Source organism: Cervus elaphus, chromosome 6 (genome assembly GCF_910594005.1).
Source record: "Cervus elaphus chromosome 6, mCerEla1.1, whole genome shotgun sequence".
Classification (NCBI taxonomy): Eukaryota; Metazoa; Chordata; class Mammalia; order Artiodactyla; family Cervidae; genus Cervus; species Cervus elaphus.
In genome coordinates, this window is record NC_057820.1 from 40,087,547 (window position 1) to 40,103,239 (window position 15,693).

Below are 15,693 nucleotides of genomic sequence, written 5' to 3' on the forward strand. Positions count from 1 at the left end.
CACAGAGATTCACAGAATTGGATTGAGAAGAGAAGGGGGAGGGAGGAAATAGAGGTGATCTGGGGGGGAAAAAGGCGAGTCAAAAGGGGGAAAGAGTAATCATCACACTCCTGAGTAAAAATGGGTACTGAATATTGGAATCTTAAATGTCCAAAATTGATATCAAATACTGAACAACAAAAATTAAAAATCTAGAGTAGAGGTTAGACTCTTAAAAATACAATATTAAAAACAAAGACACAAAAAATTTAAGAAATATATGTGAAGTTCACTTTAAAAATAGGGTCTTTTGTGCTCGCTTCGGCAGCACATATACTAAAATTGGAACGATACAGAGAAGATTAGCATGGCCCCTGCACAAGGATGACACGCAAATTCGTGAAGCGTTCCATATTTTAAAAAAATAAATAAATAAATAAAAATAGGGTCTTTTTTTTTTTTTTTTTGCAAGGTTATAGTGAAATGAGAATGAAAATTAAGGAGTAATAGGGGAGTAATAGAGGACTTTAAAAGAAAATAAAAGAAAGAAAAAAAAGAATTTTTTAAATAGTAAAAATATATGAGAATGAAAGTGGAAATTAAGCAGTAATAAAGGAGTAATAGAGGACTTTATTAAAAAATAATAAAAATATATGAAAATGAAAATTAAGGAGTAATAGTTGAGTAATAGGGAATTCTAAAAGAAAATAAAAGAGAAAAAAAAATTTAAAAAAAGAAAAAATATTTTAATTAAAAAAAAATAGTAAAAATATATCTAGGAATTTCTCTGGAGCTGTTGTGGGCAGTGTGGGTTCAGTTAAGTTTCAGATAGCTCCTCATTCCAGCTTACACTTCTTGATATCTATAGGCCCCTTCCGGTGTAGTCGGTGTTAACTACAGGGATTTTAATCTGTTGCACCTGCCACTTCTGAAGTGGTTCCCTTTGCTTACTTGGCTTCTGTTTGCAGGTGTCTTCAGTGTCTAATTTCCGCCCTGACACAAGCGGCGGAGGTGGTCTCTCGTTTAGGTTCGCTTGCTCAGTCGTGCTGTGGGGAGGGAGGGGCGCTACAGACAAATGTCGCTGGCCTGTGTGGGGAGCACTCGCAGTGTTCCGGCCACACTGGGTTTGCCCCCGCTCAAGGGTGTGCGCTTTCCCCATCTACACTGCTCAGGCTTCAGGCTGCTCTCCAGGGAGCGGGTCCTAAATTGTGTGTGGTTCCAGTTTTCAGGTTCTACACAAAAGCACAGACTCGCTTGGGCCTGCGTTTTGTGCCTTCCTCGCCGGAGCAGCTCAGGCAGCCAGGAGCTTGACCAGCGCACTCTCCCCAGGTGTGGTGCACCTTAGCCCCTCCGCGGTCCCAGCCTCAGTTTCCGCCTGCGCGGGTTGGGTGCACTTTGTGTCTGTTCTGGGGAGCTGGCCTCTAGCTGCAACCCTCCTGGCAGATGTCAACCATCCAGAATCTCAGCAAGTCTTTGGTTAGAGACTGGAAGCCTGTTTGCAGTTTGGTAGGGGATGCTGTCTCTGGGGCTGAGTTTGCCCCTTTCCCCACCCCCCTGCCTCCTGCCTCTGGCGGGGGATGGGCTGGTCCGCCTCCAGCTAGCTCTTCTCTGGAATTGCTCAGTCTTTCTTCTGTTCTGCCAAGGACCGGCAGTGTGTTCGGTTTGCTCGCTTTTCACCAGTTAATTCGCTCTCGCTCTCGCTCTCGCTCTCGCTCTCGCTCTCGCTCCCGCTCTCGCTCTCGCTCTCCCACAGTTTAAGTTGCTGTCTCACATTAGCTCCCTCTGATTGCCCTCAGGGCATTCGGCCAGGTACTTACCCTAAGCAATGCCGCCCACTCTTCTCCGTTCCACCCCCACTTGCTGGTGGCAGATGTGAGCGTCTGGGGTACTTTTCTGCTGGGAGTTGCTTTTAGGCACGTAATCTGTGGGTTTTATTTATTTTTCCTCCCAGTTAGGTTGCCCTCCGAGATTCGAAAACTTCCCCCAGACCTGCCAGTGAAAGGGTTTCCTGGTGTTTGGAAACTTCCTCTATTATGGCTTCCTTCCTGGGATGGGTCTCCATCCCTAGCTCTTTTGTCTCTCTTTTTATCTTTTATATTTTGTCCTATCTTCTTTCGAAGAAGATGGGCTGCTTTTCTTGGCACCTGATGTCCTCTACTAGCGATCAGAAGTTGTTTTGTGCAGTTTGCTCAGCGTTCAAATGTTCTTTCAGTGAATTTGTAGGGGAGAAAGTGGTCTCCCCGTCCTATTCCTCCACCATCTTAGCTCCTCCCCTCCTTTTCTTTAATCAGTGCTATTGTGTGAAGGCAGAAAAATAGTCTTAAACTTGTGATGATCAATCATCTTAAAATTAAATTCAAGCTGTCTCCAAATGTGCTACCATAAATATGTTCCCACTTAATATAAATATTAAAAACTATAGTAATTAGGAAGGAATGAAGAAGTGAAGTAGCATCTGATTATGTAAAATCATATAACTGAACTAAATTTTACAGGTTTGAATTTTCATATTAGGGAATCTACATGGAGAAACATTTAAGTTTTGATTATATGAATTTTAATTACACATGCTGTCACACAAAAGCACACATACCACACAGCCCTTATACATCTATTTAGGCCTTAGCAGACTAAAATAAAACAGTGAAGTAATATTTACTGATTTTTTTCACTCTATGCAAATCCCTTGGCTTGCTTATGGTTATATGCCTCTTCCAAATCTTGTAAACTTATGGGAATAATCATTAGGAGACTCTTTTCTGGATTCATTAGCTGACCAAATATAACATGAAAATATATGGTTTCTTCATAACTTTTAGAAAAACTTCATAAGTTTTTCTAAATTTGCATAAATATATATTCATAATTTATACACACATGTATATTCACAGTCTAAAGAATTATTCCATTGTATCAGAGCAGAAAAGTCACCATACTGATTATTTTATGTATGGCAAAAACCACTACAATACTGTAAAGTAATTAGCCTCCAACTAATAAAAATAAAGGAAAAAAATGAAATAAAATACCTACAGAGACAGTATTTATCCTCATTTCAAGGGAACTACACAATAGGAAAAAATACAATCAGAGTTTAGACCTTCCTTATAGTAAATGGTCAGGAAGACAGACATCTATATTTTATTGGGTTATTATTATTCATTTTAAAGCTACTACCTTATAGCAATCTTTTTATGTTGCTGTTAAACTAATTCAGTTGTATATTGAAACAGCTTTGGTGAGATCAAAACTTTCCATAGCAAAACTCATGGTATATTAAGAATGACAAATCTGATTTGGTCTTAATATAAATACAATGCCTTAATAATTAACTATTACATAAGTAAAATATTCTACTCCAATATTATACTTCTATAGTATTGAATAAAGTAGACCTTAACATATTTTGAAGAAGACTTTAGCATATTTCAGAAGTGCAGGTTTTACTTTTTAACTCTGAAATACTTGCTATATAAATGTCAAGCATATTGTAGAAAACCTTATTTACTTTTAAGATTCAAATGTGTACTGTTATTTGTTCATCAAATAATAAACATAACATTAGGTAACAATAATCTGAAAAATTGATTCTAAACGTTAACTCCTGTTTTTAATCCACTTATAAAAATACATACTTAACAGATATTTATTTTTCTTTATTTCTGGTATTCTCATTTCATCAATAGTGTAGAATTTCCTTGGACAAAAAAATAAAATTAATTTCCACTTCATAAATTCATTTTCTACAAAAATATCCAACATATGTGACTTCAAGGCCAACAAATATACATCTATAGATCTTGAATAAGCAAAATTTAAGTCCAAAGTCCAGCAAATTTTTAATGGATTGAAAAGCATTTTCACCAGTTTGCTCACAATTAAATTTGTTTTTCTCAAATCCTGGTCTTCATGACCACTGAAAACTTACCCTTTGGTAGCAGCTTCTTTGTGTTACTTAGTTGCTCAGACATGCCCAACTCTTTGAAATCCCATGGCCTATTGCCCCCCAAGCTCATCTGGTCATGAAATTCACCAGGCAAGAACACCTGGAGGGGATTGCCATTTCCTTCACCAAGCACCTTCTTTGATGTGTATACATTAGTTGGGACTTGTTCTATTGCAAGGGAAGTGATTCCTTATCCAAATGACCATATGAATAAAAAATAATTTACTGCCTCATTAAATAGCACTGGGGTGGATATAGCTTCAGGAATGGGTTTTTTTCAAACTCAAAAGGGTCACAAGAATCTTTCCCCAAGTTTTGCATTTTTTACCCAGAAGTCCTGATTTAACTCATGACCACATACAGTTCACAACATAAGGGAGAATCTGATGGCTCACATTGAACCCGTCCTTCTTGCCTGCCCTGAACTAAGTACACATCAATAGCTAAGCCCATCTCTGTAGCCCCAAGATGGAATGACTTGATTACCAACCCTCAAAGATTATTTCCTTGATTCCTAGGGGTACAGTCAGATTTATACACAGAATATGGACTACGAAAATAATTATCAGTGATATGGGAATTAGATGATAAGGAGGATAAAGCATTTTCAGAGGCAATGACAATAGATAGCTAACACTGTCACTCTCCTTTTTTCTTAAATTTACTTTTCATTGGAGGATAATTGCTTCACGATGTTGTGCTGGTTTTTGCGTATTACAATAATGTGGATCAGCCATTAGGTATACATAGATCTCCTCCCTCTGGAACCTCCCTCCCAGCCCTGCCCCTGCATCTCACTCCTCTGGGTCATCACAGAGCACCAGACACCATAACATCCCTATGGTGTGCAGCATATTCCCACTAGCTATCTATCTCACACATGGTGGTGTATATATGTCAATGCCACTCTCTCAGTTTGCCGCACCCTCTCCTTCCTACCCTGTGTCGACAAGTCCGTTCTCTAAGCCTGCACCTCTTGATTTTCATTTTCTATATGACTTCAGGAGATTAGGTTGCATATGAATGTTTGGTCATAAATCCGTGTGTTTAACTTAAGTTCCTATTTATTGAATGTATTCGTCACCTCCACTACATAATCATAAGGGATTAGATCTGATACCTGAATGGCCTAGTGGATTTCCGCACTTTCTTCTATTTAAGTTTGTAAGGTTACCGAATGTGAAACTCGTGAAAGTAAAACCAATGAGTCCATGGGTGATAAAACCCACGAAAGCGTCAGGGAGTACATCTGCCAGAAGTTTCTCACTCTGACACTCCATAGTCCATACTCAGACTGCATCAAGTTGTTAAAATTACAATTTAAATCTCTGTTCCTGGTTTGTGGCTGTAAGGCTTCTGCGTGAGGGAAGCAGATCTTTCCTGTGGTTCTCTAGGTACTCCTTTCAGAATGTACGGTGGTTATTGTGTTCTATGGGACTTTCCTAGTGGCTCAGTGGTAAAGAATCTGCCTAGCAATGCAGGAGACACTGATTCAGTCCCTGGGTATGAAGATCTGCAGTAGAAGGAGATGGCTACCCACTCCAGTCTTCTTGCTGGGAAATCGCATGGACAGAGGAGCCCAGAGGGGTACAGTCCTTGTGGTTGCAAAGATCCGGGCATGACCTAGAGACTAAACAATAACAACATTGTGTTCTATCATCATAGCTTCAAAAAATTTTTTTAGTTTTATTGAAGGATAACTGCTTTACAGAATTTTGATGTTTTCTGTCAAACCTCAACATGAATCAGCCATAGGTATACATATATTCCCTCCCTTTTTAACCTTCCTCGCACCTCCCTCCTCATCTCACCCCCTCTAGGTTGATGCAGAGACCCTGTTTGAGTTTCCTGAGACATACAGCAAATTCCCATTGGCTATCCATTACAATTTAAATTGTAATATAAGTTTCTATGTTACTCTTTCCATATATCTCACCCTCTCCTCCCCTCTCCCCATGTCCATAATTCTATTCTCTATGTCTGTTTCTCCATTGTTGCCCTGTAAATAAATTCTTCAGTACCATTTTTCCAGATTCCCTATATATGCACTAGAATATGGTATTCATCTTTCTCTTTCTGACTCACTTCACTTTGTATAATAGATTTTTGAGGAATCCAGTAAATTGTTGAAGGATAGTTTTGATAACTTTAGAGCTCTTTGCATATTACAGCTAAAATCAGAAATCTACTTTTGAAATTTAATAAAAACAAACACTTGATACCCTTTGCATACTTCATGAAAAGAAAAGAAGCATTGCTGATATACAAAACATTTTATTAAAACATAATTTATACAAACAGTCAAAATGCCTTTTCATTCATGAGTTGGGCTAGTTAATTTTTGTTAGATTATCTATATTTGAACATTAAAAGCTATTATCCATGTGGAATCATTACCTGTATGGTAACCTGCAAGGAGATACAAACAGTCAATCCTAAAGGAAATCAGTCCTGAGTATTCATTGGAAGGACTGATGCTGAAGCAGAAACTCTAATACTCTGGCCACCTGATGTGAAGAACTGACTCATTGAAATAGGCTCTGATGCTGGGAAATATTGAAGGTGGGAGGAGAAGGGGATGGCAGAGGATGAGATGGTTGAATGACATCACCGACTCGATGGACATGAGTTTGAGTAAGCTCCGGGAGTTGGTGATGGGCAGGGAAGCCAGACATGCTGCAGTCCATGGGGTCACAAAGAGTCAAACAGGACTGTGCAACTGAACTGAACTGAATCATTAATAAGCCAAATATTGAAAAGCAGAGACATTACTTTGTCAACAAAGGTCAGTTTAGTCAAGGCTATGGTTTTTCCAGTGGTCATGTATGGATGTGAGAATTGGGCTATAAATATAGCTGAGTGCTGAAGAATTGATGCTTTTGAACTGTGGTGTTTTTGAACTGTGTGCTGCGGTTCATGGGGTCACAAAGAGTTGGACACGACTGAGGGACTGAACTAAACTGAAAAACTCTGATTCTCTTAAGAAGACCACCTACTAACATTTTTGACTTGCCTAGACAAAATAGAAGAACTAATTTATTTCAATTTATTTTCAATTCAGGAGATCTTTTTATGAAAGCAGTGGGATTCTAGGGTATGTCCTTGTAGTTTCTGACTTTTAATACCTTGTATTTTTGTTGTTAAAGCAATTTCAGTATTATAATTGCTTTCTATAAATTTTATGCCATGGAGAGGTACTGTGAAGAATATTTAGAAACACATTGCTGATAACTACATTTTTAAAAATATTGAAATTGTTAATATTTGGATATTCTAGCCTTGTGTTATAATCTTTACACAAATAATTGCCTAGGTTGGAAATTTTCCTAATTAGTAAAAACCCAATACAAAGACCTCTTGTAGAAAGTAGAAAGACTACAGAGGTGAATGCACTTTGGTTAAAGAAAAAAAGCTTATACAATCATAGCTATAAATAAGGTAGTATATATTATTCTTGAAATCCTTACTATAACAAGTTCATAATAATTTTTCTTTAATTTTATTTCTTGAAGGTAGAAATAAGTTTTCTTCAAGCAATTATCTCTATCTTTGTTGAAGTATAAGAGAAAATGAATCAGGGTAATAATTTATATGAAAGGATTCAGATTACTCTGTGAGCTAAATGAAAAGAGCCAAATCTTTAATCTTTGAATATTCATGTCTACTGAAGAGTTGTTACATAGTATACCCTTAATAAATGTTGATTGAAAAAGAGATTGAACTTATTGAGCTATTAAAAAATACATTTCTATTCCTTCATCACAAAATGAGGAAATACATTATAGCAAGCTAAGAGTTCCTAAATAACATTATTAAGGAAGGTAAAATCCCCCAACTGTACTAAGAATATAATTGCTTATTAAGTTTATGTTTCTCTAGAAACCAATAAATTAGTTCAAGAAATGTATCTTTCATGTAAATGAAATGAAAAATATCTTAGATTCCAGAAAAAAATTGAAAATTAAAATTTTACTGGGAAAACATCAGCAAAACATTATTTTATGTTATATAGAACAGTATGCTGCTGCTGCTGCTGCTAAGTCACTTCAGTAAAACAGTATAGCTAGCAATAGAAAAGATTCATATGGAAGGTGGAAATTTTAACATTCATTTCTTAGTCACTAACAAAGCAAATACATCTTGAAAAGTGAGTTAAAATATTTAGGACACTCTCTCTAGGGTAAACATGTTTAACATCTGTATATTACCAGATAGGAAAGGAAATATCTTCTGGGAGCCATTTAATCACAGGTTTTTCCCATTGTAAAATATTCCCAACGGTTATTCAATATTTTCAAAAATCATCATCTGATGAAATGGGACATGTAATTCCATGGACAATCTGGTCAAGTGGGAACATTGTCTGAAACTGTAAAGATTATTTCTGATGTGGTAATAAAATGAGAAATTCAGAGAAATCTTGAAGATGTTGATTCAATTAGGGAAGGCTCAAATAGGTTAAAAGAAGGCATTCAAACTCTTCTGAATTATTTTGCAAGGTTCTCAGTCTAATTCATATTCTAATTGCTATTTGGGATAATACTTTTTGATAATGCAGTTAATTTTGACAAACAATTACAACATTGTTATTAATAATCAAATATATTGGAGAATTGGAATAAAACCTACACAGGAAGTTCTTTTAACAGAAGCTTGTTGGCCAATAGAAGAACTATACTTACTTAACAATCAATTAATTATTATAGTCAATTAATTCACTGATACCTTTTGTAACAATAAAAATCAAAATAAAAGAACTGCCAAGCTCCTACAAGATTATTAAAAACTCTGTACTGGTAAACTTAAGTGTTTAACTGTAATATTTATTTAAAGCAACATATACATCTCATTTGACACTGCTGCTGCTGCTGCTAAGTCGCTTCAGTCGTGTCCAACTCCGTGCCACCCCATAGACGGCAGCCCACCAGGCTCCCCCGTCCCTGGGATTCTCCAGGCAAGAACACTGGAGTGGGTTGCCATTTCCTTCTCCAATGCATGAAAGTGAAAAGTGAAAGTGAAGTCGCTCAGTCGTGTCCGACTCTTAGCCACCCCATGGACTGCAGCGCACCAGGCTCCTCCCTCCATGGGATTTTCCAGGCAAGAGTACTGGAGTGGGGTGCCATTGCCTTCTCCACTCATTTGAGACAAATGATTCTTATTTTCATCAGTATACTTTTGCTTTTTATATTTTATAAATTGTGCAAAATTTACCAGAAAAAAAATAATCATGAGCAAATTGTAAAGTCAGAATCTTGACCAAGAGTTAGAGCTTGAATTGTAAAGATATTGTTGATTAATTGAGTAGGAAAAACTCTATCTTTATCTCTGGGCCTATGTATATGTCTGGTTATTAATTCTTGTCCAAAGTAAAGACAATGGAATTTATATGCTGCTTAAGGACTCAAACTCTCCTGGCAACCCCAGAGGTCACTTTCTTTACTGATGGTTTGCAAATGATATATGTCCCAATTGTACCTGTGGAATTTTAATTTCTAAGGTTGACTGAGTGGCAACCCAGAGAGGTCAATGTCATAGAAAGAATAATTTATTACTTATAGTTCTCAAGAGGAAAGAGCATGCCATGTGATGCATATCCACACAAAAAAGTGCCAGGTTTGATTATGAGGCAGAAGGAGCAAGAAAACCATGACCAAGACTTTTATTATTACATTTGCTATGGGAAAGATAAGACAAGGCATGAAAATGGCTTAGAATTGGACAGGCTGAATAATGTCTTTGGATTCTAGGCTACAGTGCTCATCTCTTGTATTCTGATACCAGTCTCTCGGATGATTTAGGGTAGAGGAAATACTGGTGTGGGGTGTGAGAGACAAAGCAGGTGGCTGGAGGTATAACTTGAGGTTGGCTGTTTTGCATATGAAAGGTATGTTCACAGTGGAATTGGTATTATGAAAATTTCCTAGCTTTGGGAAGGACAGTCTCTTCCCAGCTAGCTAACCCCATCACCATCCCAAATATCACAACACCATAAGATATGGAGGGGAAAAAAGTATGACTAATACAGTCTAACCAATTAGAAAACTGCGGCTTGATTAGGTGACCCAAGTGACTTAAATGTACCTACTGAAAATTTTTCTTTTGAGTTCTCCCAAAGCCAAGATACTTGTCCTAGATATCGACAATGATAACACCTCAAGCTAGAGGTGGTCTAAACTGCTCTGGCTCAATCCTTAGCGTTGATTTTGCTAGTTCTCCAGTGTTTTCCAGTTTTCTCTTTTGCTGTGCCATATTGTTTGCCTTTAAATAAAAGCTTTATACAAGTATGTTTCATGGGATCTGGTGGGTTCTTTCAGTATATAAAATAAAAATTAAATCATGCTTAAAATATGTAAACTTGAAAATAATAGCAATAGAAAATATCCAAATTGAGACTCAAAGGAAAAAAGCTGAAAGATGAGAAAATGAAAGATCTTCAGTTTCATGGGGGGAAAATCAAGAGTAAATGGAATAGTTTGAGACCTAGGAGAGGCAAAAAAAAAAAAAAAAAAGGAATATATTAGTTTGGCCAAAATGTTTGTTTGGGTTTTTCATGTTGCAGATACTGTCTATACCATATTATGAAAAATCCAAACAAATGTTGGCCAACCCAATAGTGACAAAAACAACTTAAATAATGACTTAGAGTTTGTCAAGGTTAATACAATCAGTAAACTACAAATCCATGATACTCCTTGAAGAAGAAATGGGACAATTAGCAAGGCAGACCATATTTGAATTGTGGAAACCCATGCTAGAAATAATCCTAAAACACTTAGAGAGTTATATTCTTGGAGATAAAAGATAAGAATTTCCATAGATTTTTCCTCATTAAAAAATATCATCAGACATAAAATAGAACTGTACCTTTGAAGAACTGGAACTAGCATGTAAACCAAAAAACAACAGTTAACTATAATTCTCTCTCCAGCCAAATAATCATTTTAAAAAATCAAGTAAGAAAAAAATATATCAGGATAAAAAAGCTGATCAAATTCAGCCAACTTGCACTATTAGAAATAATAAACATAGTTCTTAAAGGGAATAGAAAATTGTACAAGTGGAAGTTTGAGTATGCACAAAGGAAGAAAGAGTATTAAATAAGGTAAGTATATGGTGAAAAATACATAAGACATTTTATAATGTTTGCTATTTTCAAATGGTTGTTGTTGTTCAGTTAGCATGTTCTGTTTGACTTCACGACCCCACAGGCTGGAGCACTTCAGGCTTCCCTGTCCCTCATCACCTCCCAGGGTGTGCTCAAACTCATGCCATTGAATCAGTGATGTTGTCCAACAATCTTATCTTACCATTTTCAAATGGTAATTGATTATTGAAAAAAAAAATTAAAACAATGTGATATTTGACATACAAGTATACAAGTGGCAACATAGAAGAGAAAATTACGGTGTACATGATGAAAGTGTTAGTGCTAGTCGCTCAGTCATTTCTGACTCTTTGTGACTCCAAGGACTGTAGCCCGTCAGGCTCCTCTGTCCATGGAATTCTCCAGACAAGAACACTGGAGCGAGTTGCCATTTCCTTCTCCAGGGGATCTTCCTGACCCAGGGATCAAATCCAGGTCCCCTGCATTGCAGGCAGATTCTTTACCTGCCAGCTATACCTTTATACATGATATAGCAATGTTAAAATGCATTTTAAGTTAAAGATGCATCTTGCAGATTCCTAGAAAAAATTATTATAAAAAAGATATGGATAATAAGTAGCCTAAAGTGGAGTGATAAAATAGCTTAGTTAATCCAAATGATGTTAGGAAAAGAAAACAGAAAAAAAAGAGAAGAATGAAGACTAGATAGTACAAATAGAAACATAGCAAAATGGTAACCTTTAATCCAAACTTAGAGATAATTAAATTTAAATAATCTAAATAAATAAAAGACATTGTCAAATTGGATAAAAAGCATGACCTAACAGCATGCTATCTAGAGGAAACATGCATTAAATATAAATACATAGCTAGGTAAAAAGTATAAAGATGATTAAAGTATAAGATGCTAAAAACAATCCCAAGAAGAACAGAAGGGCTACATTAACATTAGACCTTGTATTTTTTGAGACAACCTATATTTTTAAAGAGGGACATCCAGGATTATAAAAATGGTAATTCATCAGTAAGATGAGATATATTTAAATATGTTTGCATTTCTTAAGAGTTTCAAAACATAAATGGAAGGAATGGAAAATTGTCCTTCTTCCCTCCCAGGTTCTTTGGCTGGTCTAACTGATAAACTGACATAAAACAGATTAAGAGGAGAAAAACAAATACAATTTTGTAAATATGGGAGCCCATACATATGAGACTCCCCTAGCTAACCAAAGCCGGCAGCTTTTATACCTTTTAGACAAGGAAATAATAGATTTTTGAGAAACTGACAAAACAAAAGGATTTGGGTTTGGGGTAGTAAATTAGTGAAAAAGTAGCAGGTTTGTTTAGGCAACCTTTTCAGCCTTAAATTCCCTATCTCTAACTATGAGGACACCGTCTACCTTCGTGATACGGGGAGAGTTGTCTCACATGAGTTGTTTTTTTTTTTTTTTCCTACATTCAGGTGATAAATGAGGATCAGAATGTCATTTTTCTGTGACTGTTTCTTAGTAACTTTAGTTCTAGCTAATCAATGGCAAATTGCCATATTTTGGGATGGCATATTTTGCTCTTTTAAGGCTAATTACTGATAGAACTGAAAGGAGACATAGGTGTATGCATAATTATAGTTGAAAATGTAACAACTCCTATCTTAGACAGACTTTGAGTGCACATGGAATATTAATCTATATAGACTAGATATATGTAAGCCACCAACTATCTCAATGAATTACAAAGAATTAAAGTCAGCTAGTTTATATTCTCAGACTACTGCAGAGTTAAATAACCTAAACTATTAAAATAATGGTTACTTAAGTAATATTTATGTATAGCTCATGGACAAAAGGAGAAATAAAAATAAAAATAATAAAATATTTTAATTGAATAGAATAAACAATTTATCAAAATTTGTTGAATTCCCCTAAAGCAGTGCTTCATAAATATAAAAATTTAAAATTAATTACATATGACTAAATGCCTGTATTTGTAAAGAAGAATTATATAAAATTAGTGTGATCTAATTTAGTGATCTAAACTTTAACCTCAGAAAGGCAGAATAAAAAGAGCAAATCAAACACAAAGTATGTGAAAGGAAATAAATAATAAAAATAAGAGCAGAATATGAATTAAAATACAGAAAACATATTAAACTAAAATGTCATTAAAATGAATTTCTAGCTATACTACTCCCTGTCACCCAGAATTTTTGAAGGATTTAAGCTCTATTTTTAAAATATTTTTTAAATGTAACAGCTCTTCCCTCATGGCCCAGTGGTAAAGAATCTTCTTGACAATGCAAGGGACATGAGGTCGATCCCTGGTCTGGGAAGATCCCACTTGCCACAGGACAACTAAGCCCTGATGCTAAGACTACGGAGCCAGAGCTTTAGAGCCCATGAACTCCAGTTACTGAAGCCTGAGTGTCTAAATCCTGTGCTCTGAAACAAGAGAAACCAACACAATAGAAGCCTGCAACCCACAACTGGAGAAGACTTGTACAGCAATGAAGACTCAGAGCAGCCATAAATAAATATATACAATAAAAAATGTGACTGTTCTTATGCATCTGACTTTACTAACTATATATTATGTTAGGGAGAAATACTCAAAAAAATTGTGTAGGCTTTGATTCTCTTACAAAACTACTTTGCAGACTGTCTGATTTAAATTAATGGCAGAAAAGGGGAAAAGTAACACTAGTAATATCAAGGAGTCATCCTATATGTTCTGCAGGTACAGAGAATACTGTGAATAATTTCTTGCTACTGACTTTGCTTAGAAGAATTGGAAATGGAAATGTAAACTAATATAGCCACTATTGAAAGCAGTGTGGAAATTCCACAAAAATAAATAAAATAAAACTACCATCTTTTCCAACAATTCCACTTCTGGGTATTTATCCTAAAGAAATGCAATCCCCGTATTGAAAATATATCCACCCACATCTTCGTTGCATTATTTCATAGGCATGAATATCAAGGGAACAAAACAGTCCAAAATTTAACTTACACAGAAACAGTTAAATGATTTTTGATATGAGTTCTAAGAAAATTGAATAGGGGAAAAAATACAGTTGATCCTTGAACAACTTCTGGAGTTAGGGAAACCAACCCTCACCTTGTAGATTACCCATGTGTATTTTTACAGTTTGCCCTTCAGATCCATGTTTCTACATCTATAAATTCAACTGTGGGCCATGTAGTACTACACTATGTATTTGATTTTAAAAATCTATGTATAAGTGAACCTACACAGTTCAAACCCAATGTTATTCAAGAATTAACTGCAGTATTTATAATAAAAAATGCTACCACATAGGATGGCTATATGAGAAAAAATGAATTTCGTATTGCCTAATACCATACACTGATTTATCTCAAATGGATCATAAGTCTAAATGCAAAAGATAAAATTAGATAATTTTCAAAGAAAAACAAGGGAAAATCTTTGTGACCTTATGAAAAACAAGGATTTCTGATTCAGGAAACAGAAATAAGCATTAAAAAGGGAAAAAATAGCTAAATTTTACTTAATCAAAATTCAAAAAAAAAAATCAAAATTTAAAAATTTAAGGATGTCTTCTAACCAGAATAGTAAAATGAAGACAAATGGCACAGTTAAATGCTGAGAGCAAATGGAGGAATTGGTACACCCATATATTGCTGGTGAGAACATGAAATGTTTACAACTATTTTGGAAAACAGTTTGGCAAGCTCTTATACATTAAACAATTTAGTGTTTTCAGTCCTAGGTATGTATCTAGGCAAATTAAAGATTATGTTTATAAACACATTTTGCTACCAATGCTAATAGCTTGTCCATAATAGTCCCAAACTGGAAATGCAACTAATGTCCTTCACAGATAACTGGATAAGAGGGCTACTCATAAATGGCTATGACATACAGTAAATATATATTCATACTGTGGAATACTACTCAGCAATAAAAAGGCAGAAACTCATATTGCACAAAACAGTATAACTATCTCAAAAAATTTTTTGAGTGAAAGAAGTCAGACACAGATTTATTATTGTATAATTCTCCTTATGTGTGATTCCAGAGCAGAAGTAATTAATGTAATGTGAATATTCTATATCTTTATAATAGTGTAACCTGAGTATGTACATTTGACAAAATATATCAAATATAAATTAAAACATGTTTATATTTTACTGCATCAGTTTGATAATATGATATCAATTTTATATCCAAATAAAATTGATATCATTTATCAGTTACTCATATCTTTAATAAATTTTGTACTGTTTATAAAGGCATAATGTTACCTTCAAGTGTTATGATCAATATTGAAAAATATCACTTAAATAAACTATGGATTTATCACTCATCTTAGAGCAATATAAATTGCATTTTTATAATTTCTAGAGGATGTAGATGTGCTTTCTTGCCCACTAATAGATATTTTTAGTTTACCCTGGAAACATAGGAAGCAGAGGAGACTATTTCAGCAGCTTCTCAGGAAAGCCTTTTATAGTAAAATAGTTTTTAATGCTGTTTTATGTAAAAGGATTAGGTGTCACAGTAGCAGTTCCTACAGTCCAATCGAGTTGCTATTCCTTTAGAAGTTGCTGTCCATTGATTCAGACTCCAGTGACTTGGTTTCATTTATTAATCAATTTCTCTCTGAATCTACTTCTTAACC

The 15,693-nt window shown here is 35.3% G+C and overlaps 1 non-coding gene across 1 annotated transcript; it reads left to right on the forward strand.

Moving 5' to 3' along the window:
* Nucleotides 1-291: 291 nt before the first annotated feature.
* On the forward strand, nt 292-398 carry LOC122696695. The gene has a single exon (XR_006341825.1). It is a non-coding gene; the product is annotated as a U6 spliceosomal RNA (small nuclear RNA).
* Nucleotides 399-15,693: the final 15,295 nt, after the last annotated feature.